The 15,118-nt window shown below is 52.8% G+C and overlaps 1 long non-coding RNA gene across 1 annotated transcript; it reads right to left on the bottom strand.

The window, feature by feature from the left end:
- Nucleotides 1-4,280: 4,280 nt before the first annotated feature.
- On the bottom strand, nucleotides 4,281-6,690 carry LOC142069936 (uncharacterized). The gene is made up of 2 exons (XR_012665899.1): nucleotides 4,932-6,690; nucleotides 4,281-4,598 (listed from the first exon to the last, which is right to left on the bottom strand). It is a non-coding gene; the product is annotated as an uncharacterized LOC142069936 (long non-coding RNA).
- Between the last annotated feature and the right edge of the window lie 8,428 nt (nucleotides 6,691-15,118).

Genomic DNA, 15,118 nt, shown 5'->3' on the forward strand with positions numbered 1-15,118 from the left:
CAGCAAACGTGTTCACTCTTGCTCTCCACCTCTTATTTATTAGGTGCACTACAGTAACACTTAGGAGCCCCAGTCAGGGAGGAGGCCCCCAGGGCGCTAGGCGCTGCACATACAACAAATAGACAGTCTGTTCCCCAAAGAGCTTCCCGTCTAAGTAAATGCATTAGCTAGAAAGTCAGTGCCTGGGAATTTCAAAGCTTCCCCAAGGACTGGATTAAATTTAAACAGGAACCTGGCAACCAGCTCATCAGCTGCTTTGCGCATCATCCCAGTCTGAATGACTCTTATCCATGCGTCCTGTGGCCTCCCCTTCAAACTGGTCAGAAAACCTCCCTCTTATTCATACAAAAGTATAGCGTTCCATACAGACACGAGCCACTCAAGGTGACTCCAATGTCATCTACCCAGATAATCTGATCTCGCGCTTTTCATCTGTCGGTCACAAAGGGCTTCACAGTCGAGGTCGGTATCATTATCCCCATTGTACAAATGGGGAAATGGAGGCACAGAGCCAAGACACGACTCGCCGAAGGTCGCACAGCAGGTCAGTGGCAGAGCCGGGTCTTTGGAGTTGCAGCCCAGTGCCCTTCCCACTAGGTCGCACTGCCTCTGGCCTATCTTCTTGGTCTTTCATTGCTCTATAGCTTGTGGAATCATTTCGACCAAGGCAAAAAACGCTGCCATATTAAGTAGGCAACATTTGACCTTGGTTTTGCGCTGCTGTAAACGACTGCATAAGCGATGGAGAATTGTGCCATCCTGCCTAGTTCTATTAGGCTGCTCTACAATACAGGGGTTTAACCTGGGGGCAGCGGGGATGACAGCAAGGTGTCAGGGGGGCTCCACTCCCAGAATGCTGGTTGGGGGGGGCACCCAGGGCTGGGAGGGGGCCCTGGCTGGATGAGAAGCCAGCTCTGTCCCTAGTGTTACGACAACTTCTAGTGTAGAACGCAGAGCAACGCCCAGCGGCCGGCGGTTAAAGCCACACAAATTCAGAGTACGAATCAGGCATCAACTTTTACCAGCGAGGGTGATTGAACTGCTTCCCCACACCTTATCTTCTCACACAGTCTGGCTGCCTCTCTGGAAGGGATGTGTTAGCCGGACAGAGGCTACTGGGCTCTATCCAGCAGCAACTGAGTGAAGTTCTCCGGCCTGTGCTCTACAGGAGTTCAGACGAGATGATCTAACAGCCCCTTCTGGCCTTACCGTCTACTGATCTGTGAATAAGCAGGAGGGACCAGCTGCCTTTTTCCAGAGAGCAAAATAATTCCATGTCACCCTTAATTAGACAAGATACCACGCTGCTGTACGGACACAGACTCAACAAGCCACAAAACCAGGGCCCAGTAAAGACAGAGACTAGGTGGGTCATACCCAGCCATCAGATCTGATGGAACGGAGGAAACAATAAATGCATACCCTCCATTTGGAGAACTGAGTGTAGGTCGGCCCTGCAAACCGGTGGGGGACTGCAGCTCAGATAGGTCCAGCAGGGCTAGCTTTAATACAGCTAGCGTGGCTAACGGTAGCAGCAAAGATCCGGCCAGCATGGAGCCTGGTGTGGACCAGCAATGCGAGTACGTACCCAGGTGTGTATTCTTTGTGTACACACAGGGAAGTTAGATAAAAAAAATACATAATTCCTCTCGCTGGAAGGTTGCAACATAACGTGACTTTCTCGTGTAGAATTCAGAAAGAGAACACACACAACCCCCCCAAAAACCAGACGCAAACGCAGGCATGGATTGACCGCTGCTAGACCCCCAGATTGCACGTTTCCCTACGGAGCCCCGTAACCTGCCCACAGCAGCTGGAAAAACCCTGAAGTCTCAAGTGACAGCCTACAATTTTTGACACAGTTGTAATACACCATCCTTAGCTGCCGCTGCATCTTCACTGTTATCTTTAGCCTTGCTAGCTAGACGAAAACTAGGTGGGGATGCCAACCCAAGCGGCCATCATACCTCCTAGCGCAGTGCAGACATACCCTTGGAACGTTAAACCAAGGAGGGGCCCAGTCCAAATCCCACTGAAATCCAAGGAAAGACGAGGAGTTGGACTGGGCTCTAAAGGCCAAACACAAATCCCAGGGCAGAGTTAAAGTTATTTGGATGCTGATCACTGCAAAATGGTCTGTGTGCCAGAGTTATGGATTAGAATGTTAAATTGGCAGATTTCCAGTTTTTATTGCTTTGGTGGGGAGGGAGGAAGGACGTGTTTAATTGGGAGCGTCCTCTTGAATTCACTCAATAACTGCATCTCAACCGATCTTTGCGGTTGCGGGGGTCACAATCACCACTCAGCTAACTGCATTCAAGCCTCATTTTTCCATTCCCAGAGCAACATTGGCTCCCCCGACGCACAGAAGAACCCACCCCTTGGGGAGCAGATTCCCTGCTCTTGCGATTGGAAGCTCTTTGGGGCAGGGACTGTCTTTGGTCTGTGTTTGTCCAGCACCGACAGAGTCCTGGTCGTAATCAGGTGCTTTAATAATACAAATAATTAAAACCACCGACACCCGCCAGGACATGGGAGTGGAGGAGCAACGCCCCTGCAGCATGGGAACGTGCTCACCGGCAGACAAAGGGTTCCTCTCCCTGCTTGGAGCAGCTGCTCAGGTTGGAGGACGGCACTCAGCAGACCAGAAAGGCTGACTCCTGCTCTCTGGGTAAAGGTGCTTCTGGCCCGATGCACACGCAGCGCTGCAGTGTCAGCAGTTCATGAAGCAGCCCTGCCCTTGGCAAGGCATGGAGGAAAGCAGGTGACTTGCAATAAGGAAGCAGCCTTGGCTGTTAGACAAAAAACAGGTAGGGAGAAACTGCTGAAAACGGCTGCCTCCTGCAGCCCAGCAAGGGGTGCTGTTCTCGGCACTACTGGTCAAAGGAGAAAGCAAGTGGAGTGGCTTATTACCCCAGGCCTGTCTCCTGTCTCTCCCCTTCCATGCCTGCAAGCAGAGCCCAGTTCTTACACACCAGGCCACAAGTTTGGTTACATTATTATTTATTCCTAAGAAGAAAAGGAGGATTAGTGGCACCTTAGAGACTAACCAATTTATTTGAGCATAAGCTTTCGTGAGCTACAGCAAAGTGGGCTGGAGCTCACGAAAGCTCATGCTCAGATAAATTGGTGAGTCTCTAAGGTGCCACAAGTCCTCCTGTTCTTTTTGTGGATACAGACTAACCCGGCTGCTCCTCTGAAACCAGTATTTATTCCTAGTGTAGCTAGTGCTCAGAGGCCTCAATCAAGCTAGATGTGGGACTGACACACAGGGAGATCTGGGACCCTGCCCCAAAGGACTTACACTGTAAAAACAGAGCAGTGACCGGGGCATGTTTTGGAGACAAGACAACAAGAGCCCTGCATTAGCCATTCCAGTTAACGTAGGGCCTGCTGGGACTCTTCACAGGAAGATGCTAGGAAGCAGGGTATTTTGGTTTAAACTCCCCCCATACACACACGTTTTCATCTCCCTGCCCTCACATACGAAACTTCAGCCCCTCTCACCCGGAGGCATTGTTTAAAGGAACGCAACCACTCATACTCACAAACAAGCTTCCACGCAGCTTGTGTTCCAACTTTATCTCCCTGGTTTGCCAGGGACCGACAACTTGCCTGGAGCGCTGTGTTGCAGATGGAGACATCTAGTGGCTGAACAGCATATTACAAGTAACCATATTGCACAGCTCCCCTAGTTCTATTCTCCTCTGTGCACCCGGCGCTCCCCTTAGTGCCTCTTTGGGGAGGCTGTTCATGGACAGAGGTCCTGTCCGATCCCCTCCCTCATGGCTCCTCACCCCAGCAGCGGTTCCCCCTCCTGGCAGCAGCCTACAGCCCCCCAGCCGTGTATTGGAGGCTGGGAGCGTTGACGTTGCCAGAGGGAGCTGCAATGCATTGGATTAGGTAATCCAGCCACACGGCAGCCCTTTAAAGCAAGCCCCATCCTCCCCATCTTAGAGAGGGAGAATCTGAGGCATGGAGAAGGGGCCCATCTCAGTCATTAGCCAAATCTCCATTGACCACAATACCAATCGGTGTCCGAACGAGAACTCCTGAGCTTCTGCGCCCAGCCCAGCCAACGAAGCAACGCCGTCTTGTCTCAAGGCGCTTGTCCTGGATTTTTGTGTTTCACATAAACGCCACCGTGGCCAGCCCTCTAGCAATAATACTCAAATCAATAGTTGAATGCTGCTGGCTTGTTCCAGGGATTGTAGGTCAGGGCACCCAGAGCTTTGTACAGGTCGTTTAAAAAAACCACACAAACCTTTCATAAGGCAAAGTTACACAGTTACATTACTCAGTATTTATTCAGGATCGAGTTAATAGTCAGAGAATTTTGGCTCAAGATTCTGGCTTGCTGGGTGGGGAGCCTTCCTCTGAGTACTAAACAGGGTACCCAAATTTCTGAGCACCTGTCTTCTCTTCGGCACTTCTCTCGTGTACGTGCTTGGGGCGAAAGCTTTTCCACTACAAGGGCAGTCCACATTTTACTATAAAACAGTTCCACACAGGGTGAAAGGCTCATGTTTCCAATAACGCGCAAGACAAGAAGTCCGGCTGCTACCGCTGAAAAGGAACGGTGAATTTTGAAAGTAGCACTGAAATCAAAACAAATAAAGGGAAATGAAACCAACAGTCTGGCTCGCAGAGTGAAACCCAAGTCCTGACGTCGGGGCTCGGCGGGGCATGGCCTTGCCTGCACCTTTCACCTCTAGGGTAGCCCTGTGGTGGGCCTCCAGACGCCTGGGTTTAATTCCCAGCTCTGGACACAGAGACCCTCGAGTCCCAATATGGACATTTTAGAAAGTGTAAAGAGACAGTGTCTCTTATGGCCCAGGGAGGGTAAAGAACAAAGTATGAAGATCCGTTAACATCCCTCTGCCCATTTAACTAGGGACAGCTGAATGTGCCATCCCCTCAAGGATACAAACCCAGGACAGGTCTCAGTCTTGTTCCCCAGACTAAGTGGCTCTGGGATCACGTCTCATCCCTCTCTAGCAAACCTGTCTGGCCAGCGGCACGGTGACATCACTGCAGGAGAGAGCCACGTTCAGCCCTGGCTCACTTTGATATGGGGCCTGCGTGGAAAGAAGTTAAAATGAAAGAGAGAAAAAAAGGCAAGTCGCGTCCTCTCTCTGGCCCTCAACTCCCCATCAGAGTGATGGTTTCGTCACACACAAATTAGCCGGCGCATTACAGGGGAAACGGGTGAGAATTCTCCAGCCGGGGTTATACAGGAGATCAGAGTAGGTGATCTAATGGGCTCCTCTGGCCTTGGAGACTATGAGTGTGTCTAAAACGGCAAGAGGTTTCAGAGCGGTAGCCCCATGTTAGTCTGTATCAGCAAAACAAAGAACAAGGAGTCCTTGGGGCACCTGAGAGACTAACAAATTTATTTGGGCATCAGCTTCCGTGGGCTAGAACCCACTTCATCAGATGCATGTAGTGGAAAATATACACAGAGAACATGAAAAACCAGGTGTTGCCCTATCAGACAGTTGGTATGGCAACAGCCATTTTTTCATGGGGAGCTCCTTGGGGCAGGGCCTGTCTCTTGCTGTGTCTGGGAAGCTCCCGGCACTGATCTCAGCTGGGATCTTTAGGGGGTGTGTGTGTGTTATTAAGCCTGTGTGGGAGGGGTGGGGAGGATCACTTTCTCTGATTCCAGTTGGTAGGTCACAGCTATTCCCGTGGAGAGCAGAGACTCATGTGATGGCAGATCCCGTGACCAGCTCTCCCGTCCCGTGACCAGCTCTCCCCTCCCATCGTCGCTGGATGGGGCTGTTTGCGTCTAGCTGCCAGGAGGAACATTCCTGGCGCTCGTGCAGAGGCTAGGAAAGAGCTGCATGGAAGCAGCATGAATCAGCCCGAGTAAAGGGGTCACTGCAAACGCAGAGAGTCATCTCTGCCAAGGACCGCGGCCCCGACGCGCACGACTCCCCAGAGAGCCGTCGCGAGTGAGCTAGCAGCTTGTGACCGAGTCACGGGGGCCTGACTCCTGTAGGAGCAGGAGCTGTTTATCCAGGTCCGGGCCAGACCAAAAATGGCCCCCAGAAGCCAAAAGCAGAATGGAGGGTGCTGCTGCACTGCCCATTTTATCAACCCCTTAGGGTGGCAGCACCTTGGCCCTGACACTCTCAGCACCATCTGGCCTTTGCCAGCAAACTGGAGCGCGGTGTCAGCTTGCAGGATCTTTGGCTGCCGGGGAAATCCCTGCCTAAGGGAGCTGGACACTAAACTCCTGGAAGTTGGGGTCTTTACTCCTATAGACCCCAGCTAGAGCCTCTTGCGACTGGACCCAGATCCCTGGGGTTTCCCAGCCAGGCCTCAGCCTCTGCACCAGAGGCTGCTCGCTGTGATGCCCACCTTAGAGGTGGGGAAACTGAGGCACAGAGGCATGGAAGGAACCTGAAGCCACACAAGGAGCTGGGGTTGTTCCGGAAGCGCCTGCCCTCCCTCCCTCTGTAACATGCCCTGACGGAGGCTCACCACAGTGTAAGGGACTCAGCGGAAGAGCTGCATTCCTGGTGCCAGGCGTTTGAGCTGGCTCAGCACCAGGCCAGCAATCACGAGGCTCTACTTCATTCCCGCCTCTTCAGGGTCTGGCTTTCGGCTGCTGCTTCCCCGGCTCCCCCACCCCAAGGGGGTTCCTCTCGTTCACCACACGAGCCACTTCCCTACCAGCCGCTCTGCCTCCTGCTCTCTGCAGTCTGGGCGCCTCCCCCCCCCCCCCACCTCTGACAGCAGGCCCGATCCTGGGAGCTCTGCACCCCTCCCCCCCACCTGACCCCTACACCTGGCTCATGGCAAGCCCAGGCCCCCTTCAGTCTGCAGCAGGAACAGGAATCAGAGGGGAGCTGGCTGGGCCCTGGGGCTAGGAGGGAGCATGACACATTCAATCAATGCATATGGGGAGACAGCGGATGGGAACGGCACATCAGGGAAGCAGAGCTCTGCACAGCCCCGGCCAGGGGCTTGGGGCTGAAGGGATCAAAACGACCCTGATGAGCAAGGGGAGCTGCTCCAAGCTGCAGGCAGATTCCTGCCACTGCCCATCCCCCTGCTCTCCTCCTTCCTAAATAACCACTTCCTACTTCTCCCACTGAACTGAACCCCACAACACCACCATCAGCCAGCTTTGACTCATTCCTCAAACCCTTCCCTCCGTGCCCGCTCCTCCCCCGGCTTGCTTCCACTTCCCCCTCTGCACCAGTCTGACACCACCACACCAGGTGCCCTTCCCTCCCCCCCACCGCCCCCAACTCTTGCCTCCTTCTCCAGTCACAGCTACAGAAGTTTCTCCTCTGCTCACCTCCTCTAACCCCTGCGTTTGCCCCAGGGACCCCGTCCCATCTCGCGCTCTCCCCTCAGAGGTCACTTCCGAGCCAGCCAGGATTGCAGGCCATAGCATTCTAGCGTGCGATGCGGAATGTGCAAAAAACCACCACTTCTGCACCCGGGCCTGTCACACCATTGTCTGTGCGCTCGTCTTCTGGAAATCTCCCTTCCCTCAGCTTCAGTGACACTGTTCTCTCCTGGCTTACCTCCTATTTCTCTAATCGCTCCTTTCTCGTGTCCTGTGGAGGATCCTCCCCTACCCCAGCTTTCTGCAGGGGTTATATGGGTCTCTGCCCTTGGGCTCCTTCTCTTCTCTGTTGGGCATGCTCAGATCTAGCTCTCTGCCCCCAAAAAAGTGTGGTCCGTCCCTCTGACGTCTCCTCCGGGATGTCTAGCCCGAGCTCCAGTTCAACATGGCTAAAACGGAGCTCTTAATCCCTTCCCCAGCCCGGCCCACTACCTCCTGTCTTATTCACGGTGGACAACCCCAGCATTCTGCTGGTCACGCAGGCCAACAACCTGAGGGGCATTTTTGACTCAGACCTCTCTCTGGGTCCTCAGATCCTGGCTGCCTTTAAACCTTGCTGCTTCTCTCCATGTAACTGCTCCAAGCTACAGCCTTTCCTAGTCACCCATGCAGCTAAAACTCTTGTCCAGGCTGGCATCTTGCTCCTCGACTGCGGCAACATCTGTCTCTCTGGCCTGGACAACGGCAGTCTGGCCCCGCTCAGATCTCGTCCGAATGGTGCCGCAAAGATGGTTTTCCTAGCCCATAGCTCTGACCACATCACCCAGCGCCTCACATCCCACAGCTGGCTCCCCCTTCTCTAAACATCCACAAAATGGCCTCATGGTCCTCTTTCCAATGCCTCTTCAAAACACTCCTTGGCCATGCCCCAGACCAAAACGTCTTGACAAGGGTTACGCGGCCCCTCATGTTGAGCAATATTGTCTCGGCGGTTTTGTCCGTCTGATCCATCCGTCGTCTCTTGTTCTGTCGCAAGCTCTTTGGGGCAGGGACCGGCTTTTTATGCTGTTTGTTCAGCGCCTTGCACTGGGGGGTCCTGGTCTGTGACTGAGGCTCCAAAGTTCTCCAGGATTACAAATCATTAATACCAGTGCAATAAAGGCACAGACGCTGAAAATGACAAAGAACAAGCTGCAGTATGTACCAGGGGTCACTAGAGGTCACTTCCGAGCCAGGCAGAATCGCAGGTCGTCTCTACTTTGTAGCATTCATTCCTGACGGTGACCCAGGAGGTGCTAAAACCTCTGGGCATCTCTCGTCCGAAGCAGAGCCTCCAACGTGGTAAGGGACAAGCCCCATGATGAACAAAGCAAAAGGTGCAGGCAGCATCCTATTGGGAACAAGCTAGGCAGAGAGAAGCACAGATATGGGGCCAAGAGGAAATACATCAAAGAATTAAGAATTCTCCAACCAGGTCAGCCCCTGAGGTCATCCTACATGCTCCTGAATCCAAGATCATTAGCATTGCCAAGCCACATAATTTTATCACAAGCCCCGCAATAGCTGGCATTTTTCTTAAAGCCCCAGCTCCTGGAGTCCTGGTGTTTTATGGGAATCTTGGGGCAGGGGGTGTTATTTTTAAAGCAGGTTTCCAGCCCTTGTAGTTGCAGTGAAAAGCTTGCAAGTGTGACCCATAAAGGCAAAAGGGCAACTTAAAGAACTAAAATTTTATTTTAAAAATCTTGTGATTTTTAAGCCAATTTCATGATATGTGGGGGCCTTAACTCCTGAATGATTGGGGGTGGGAACATTCCCTAACTCTTATACAGCACTTGTCATCCCTAGATCTCAAAGTGCTTTCTAAAGTATCGTTATCCCCCATTTTACAGATGGGGAAACAGGCACAGTGCAGTGACATGACTTGCCCAAGGTCACCCAGTAGGTCAGGGACAGAGCCAGGAATAGAACCCAGGTCTCCTGAGTGCCAGTCGTGCTCTATCCGCTACGCCACGTGGTTTCACATTTTGACAGGCAGGTAAAATCCCATTTTCCTGGTATCGTCATGCTGAAAACAGGGGAGTATTTCATACCAAGGAAGGTAAATTTCCCCCTAATGCTTTTCATAGGAATGTGGCTCAGTGATTAGAGCAGGGAAACACCAGAAGCCAGAACTCCTGGGTTCCATTCCCAGCTCTGGGAGTGGGGACTGAGGTCTAGTGGCCAGAGCAGGGGACTGGGAGTCAGGACTCCTGTATTTTACTGTCAGGGTTGTGACTGACGAACGCACCCCTGCAAGGGGAACGGATTTTAGACTTAGACTCTCTGAAGCGGAGGATGAGTGTCTCTGCCTGCATCCCCCACCTTTCTTCCCCACCCCCCCAAATCCTGCCTGTGGAGTTCTTGCCACATCAGGGGGAGCATGTGATATTTTAGAAAGGACGTAAACAGAAATAACTCACGATCACAAAGTTCCCAGTTTAATCACATCCAGACCCAGCTCTAAGGATCTGCAAACAATTAAGCAGCAGGAGGGGAGGGAGCAGCCTGCAGGGAAGAAATCCTGATTTACGGGAATACTGACAACAGGGCAGCAGAAAGACACTGCTGGCAAACCCCCCACAATGACGCCCAGTCCTGGAGCATAGATGTCAGCCGACCACACAGGATTCCTGCCAGCACTCTACCCCAAGAGAGCGAGTGGCGGGAGCTGGCATCATGCCCAGGAGGAAAGGGCTTGCGGTGAGAGCTTTGGCCTAGAACTCTGGATTCAGTCCTGGTTGACCCTGGTCATGTCACTTCATCTCTGAGCCTTGGGTTTCCCCTCCGTAATATGGGGAGAACAATCCTTCCTTTTCCCAACTCTGTCTCTATTCAGCCTGGGAGCTATTTGGGACAGGGACTGTGTCGGGGCAGCGCCTGGACGTAGCTGGTGCTGCCTGTCGATAAAGAATATCCCCCCGGTCCCCAGCTCCAGCCGCCTGCACTATTCTGTTTGCTCAGGTGCTGACCCCCCCAATCCCCAGCACAGCAGGGCCTGGGGGGCCATCAGGCCCTGATTGCTGCATTGGAGGGGGGGGGTTGTGAAATAATGCTCCAGGAACCAGCGGCTTCGGACGTGAGCTCACGCCAGTTACTGACAGGCTGCCCAGCGGTTAATGCTGATGGTAAAATTATTTCTGCCCCATCTGTGACTAGCTCCAATCCTCCACATCAGCCTGGGCTTCCATTCCACGGGGGAGGGGACTGGGCTGGGCTACACAGGAGAGGGCTCTCAGCTCCCTCTGCAGCCGCCACTCCTCTCCCACACAGGGGCAGCACTGGAAGCTGAGAGGCCAACTCTAACTCGTGCAGGGGGCGACCCAGCTAAGAGCGTGAGCTGGAGTGCATTCCGGCGCGCGCGGCGGGCAGAGCCCAGCAGCTGGGTTCCAAGCACGCTGTCTTTAGCCGGGAGCAAAGCGTACGCTGGAGGAGGAATTGCCAGACTGGATCAGACCCGAGGCCCATGTAGCCCAGTGCCATGTCTCTGGAGGTGGCCAGCACTCGATGCTGCAGAGGAAGGTGTTAGAGAACCCCCACCATGGACAGCCGGGGGATAATCTGCTCCCGGCATTAGGTCTCTGCTAGCTAGAAATCGGCTTAAACCCTGCAGCTGCAGTGGGTGGTTTCGTATGAGATCACTTGGACAGCTGCCAGTCTGCTCACCTGACACCGCTGCAGAACAATGGCCATGCGGTGAATGAGCCAGGGTACTGGGAGCGTCACCCACTAGAGAGCGGGGCAGAATGGAGGACCTTGCTTTGATTAGTGGCCACAACTGGAAAGAGCTGAGACTTGGTCAATTTGGTTTCTGAAGCTGGGTGGCAAGAGGGGGAGTTTTAGCCCTTTGAGGTCTGTTTATTCAACTCCTGCACCACTGAAAAGGAAGTGTGGCCTCGTGGCTACAGGCATCAAGTCAGGACTCCTGGAGTCTATTCCCAAGCCGGGGAGGGAATATGGTTGAATGGAAGGCTGAGCTGCACGAGGCCTGCATTACATCATAGGTAGCTGCTGCCTCACTGGGTGACTATAGCCAAGTCTTGGCCCGTGTGACTCAGTTCCCCATCTGCAAAGAGCATGAGAGGCGTGCGCCTTTACCACGCCATTCAAGAGCTGCAGCAGGAAAGAGCTCACCATTCTGCATAAAGAATTGCACACTTCACCTTTTTCAATACGCCCGAACTGCCGCCATCTCCCACCGTCCATGGAAAAGTTGGTCACTTTGTATCCCTCCAGGGGGTTGGCTCCTGCAGCTCCTTAAAGAGTCAATTGTAATAGCTTGTTACTTAACTCAGCAAGCTGCTGCAACCACTTGGTCCATTTCTTCCAACCATCGCAGCAGATGGATCCTCAGGCAACAGGCCCTTTTAAAACGCTTGCGAAGATCATGAGCCAGATGTCGGCTGCGTTGGTGGCTGGGAGAGGTGCCACCTAAAATTGGTAACATCTGGCAGTGACATCAGGGCCTGGGAATTGTTTTGATTGGTTGGTGGATACACAACAGCTGACCCAGATGAAAGAGGACAGTGATCATTTGGTATTACAGTAGGGTATCAGTGCCCCATTGCTGTAGGCCCTGGACAAAACAGTGAGAAACTCTCCCTGCCCCCCAGTTTACAATTTGGGAGGGGAATTGAGGCACAGAGGGGAAGTGACTTTCCCAAGGCCAGCCAGCTCAGAGGATTAGAAGCCAGGTTTCCTGAGTGCCAGCCTAGCACCGCACCCACTGGACCACACCACCGCTCAAGAATTGAGCGGGATTTAAACCTTGGAGACAGCAGAGCAGGGCAGTTAAAGGGGAAGGAAGCTACAGGATGCAGGAGAGACAGGATGGTGGGGTCTTCTCTAGGCTGCAGCAGAATGAAGCTGCCACCTCGCATCAGAGGAGGAGGAGGAGACTTCAAAGGGAAAGAATGAGCGCAGGCTTAGAGCATTCCTGTTCCCCTTTTATTTCAGACTCTGGCTTTCAAGCCACTTCAAACACCACTAAGAACAGGAGATGAAAGGGGCTGGGGAATCATTAGCTTGCCAGACACATGCTTTCCAGCTTGGCAACCCCTCTCTCCTCTTAGGAAAGGCATCTTTCTTCAGGGCACTCCGCCCACAGCCGCACCGGATGGGATTAATGGCATGGCCAGATGCATCTGCTTTGCTGCATCTATTAGGCCTGCTGCTTGCGAGAGCAAGAAAGGAAGGATGAGCTGGCCCCCCACCTCCCCTCTCTTTTATAAACACAGTCACAAGCATTGGCCAGAAACAGCACTTTGCAGCCATAAATCCCCGAGCACTTTCCCAGAGATAAGGAACCGGGGACTGTGCTGGGTGGTAGGGGAAGGTCGGGCTTGTGATTAATGCTCTGCAGTGGTGTTCTATTCCCAGCTCCACTACGGATTCACAATGCGACCTTGAGTGTGTCTCTGGGCTTCAGTTCCCCCCCCGTGCACGGGGGAGACTGACCCTTCCTTTGTCTTGGTCCATTGTAGACCCTGGGGTAAGAACCATCTCTTACTCCATGTCTGTACAGGGCCTAGCTCAGTGGGGCTCAGATAATTCTACAGCCCTTGGGAGCGCAGTTCCTGAGCATCAAACATTCATAGATTTTTACCCTCGCAACTAGCCCTGGAAGGTAGAGGAATACTAACCCCTTTTACAGCTAGGGAATGAAGGTACAGAACAGATTAAGTGATCTGCCCCAGGTCCCACCAGGAGGCTGTGGCCAAGGCCAGGGGCTGAACCCAACCACTCCTGCACCCCAGTCTGCTGGTCTATCCACTAGTCCTGCCTTCCTACATGTTAGGGTCAAATATTTATAACATGTTTATTTAGGCCAAGTTGGGATGGGGAGGAACTATCCTCACACTGCACCTTTGGGACATTTTCAAAAGGGGTCTCTGATTTTTGGATGTCCCATTTGAGACCCCTGGGCTGGGATTTTCAGAGGGCGCTCGGCACCAGCTCCTCTGACTGAAGCCAACAGGAGCTTGAGGTAGGTGGGTGTCTCAGGTTGGGCACCCAGAAATGCAGACCTCAAACCCCTTGAGAAGGAGCTACAAGAACATGAGCAGTCGATCAGCTGGTGTGAATTTCAAGTTGCCAAGCCAAGCGCTGGGAGGAAATCTTGCCCCGGCACAAGATAGTTAAAGAGTTAATGGAATAAGGTCTCAAGTGGGGTTCCACAGGGACCTGTTCTGGGTCTGGTGTTTAACAACGGCTTGGATGAAGGAGTAGAGAGCAGACCGATCAAATTTGCAGATGACACAAAGCTAGGAGAGGCTGCCAATATTTTGGATAGAGCTAAAATGCAAAGGGATCTTGATAAATTGGAGAACTGGGCAGTTAGACACGACAAAATGAAATTCGACAAAGACAAAGATAAGGTGCTTTTCTCTTAGGGAAGAAAAACCAAATGCACAAATACAGACTGGGGGGATAACTGGCTTGGCAGCGGCACTGCTGAGAAGGACCTGGGAGTTGTGGTGGAGCACATCCGCCATGTGAGTCGTCAATCCGATGCTGTTGCAAAAGCAACAAAAGCAGTTGTAGGTTGCTTTAACAGAGGCATCACACGCAAGTCACGGGAGGTGACCATGCCGCTCTACTCGGTGCTGGCGAGGCCTCAGCTGGAGGACTGTGTCCACTTTTGGTTACCGATGTATAGAAAGGATGTAGAGAAACTGGAAAGGATCCAGAGGCAAGCGACAAAGATGATCCAAGGGATGGAATGCAAGCGTCAACTGAGCAAAGGCTGAAGGAATTGGGTATGTTTAGTTTGAAAAAAAGAGGAGATTAAGGGGGAGATACAATAGTCTTCAGATAATTGAAAGGCTGCTATAAAAAAGGATGGAGAAAAGTTTCTCTTTTGCCACGGAGGGCAGGACAAGAGGCAATGGGTACGAACTACAGCAGATTTAGATTAAATCTCAGGAAAAGCTTCCTAACAGTAAGAACAGACCCCTAGGGAGGTGGTGGAAGCTCCTTCACTGGAGGTTTTCAAAAGGAGGCTGGAGCCATCTGTCTTGGATCCTTTAGACACAACAAACCCTGCATCTTGGCAGGGGGTTAGCCTGGATGACCCTTGTGGTCCCTTCTCACTCTATGATACTATGGATAGCGCATTGTGTGCGCTCAGCTCCCAGGAGAGCCCTTTGTGTTCCACATCCGCACGGTCGACTCCTCAGTGCTGTTCTTGTGTTCCTCAGGCTGCCCTGTACTTACCCCAATTCGGCGCCCACAGGAGGCTCCTCCTCAGAGCAGATTGCTGCTGAAGGGGCGTTTCAGGAAGATGCTCAGAGCAGTGCAGCGAGTTTCAGGACTAGATGGGTTCCGGAAATTGTATACAAGGTGGCTTTGCAAGCGTCCCTCTCCCAAAGCATGTGCTGGAAGGGCCCTCTGCACCCTCCACAGGTCATAAGGAGCTCAATCTCCATGCCTTCTCTGAGTAAGATGTGGAGAAGAGGCACCATTTGTGATGGACAGCTGGCCACCGGTGGAGGCTAAACAGGTGTTGGATCCAGCTTGCCTGGAGGTGAAAGGCTCCCATTTCATGCTCAGCAGCAAACCCCCGAGCTGTCCAGCCAGTACAATTTCGGTTGCTAGGAACAGCGAAAAGCTGGAGCAGCAGCTGAAAAGTTCCGTAAAACACGTTAATGCAGCGTGAGCCTCTGAAAACAACATGCCTGCCTGCTGCCCGAGCAAGAGCTGTGCACCTTAGTCACATTACCGAGCCAGCAGGCAGAGCATCATTTCCCAGGCAGGTCTCTCCCTCCACCTGGGCCC

Source organism: Caretta caretta, chromosome 24, assembly GCF_965140235.1.
Source record: "Caretta caretta isolate rCarCar2 chromosome 24, rCarCar1.hap1, whole genome shotgun sequence".
Taxonomy (NCBI): domain Eukaryota; kingdom Metazoa; phylum Chordata; order Testudines; family Cheloniidae; genus Caretta; species Caretta caretta.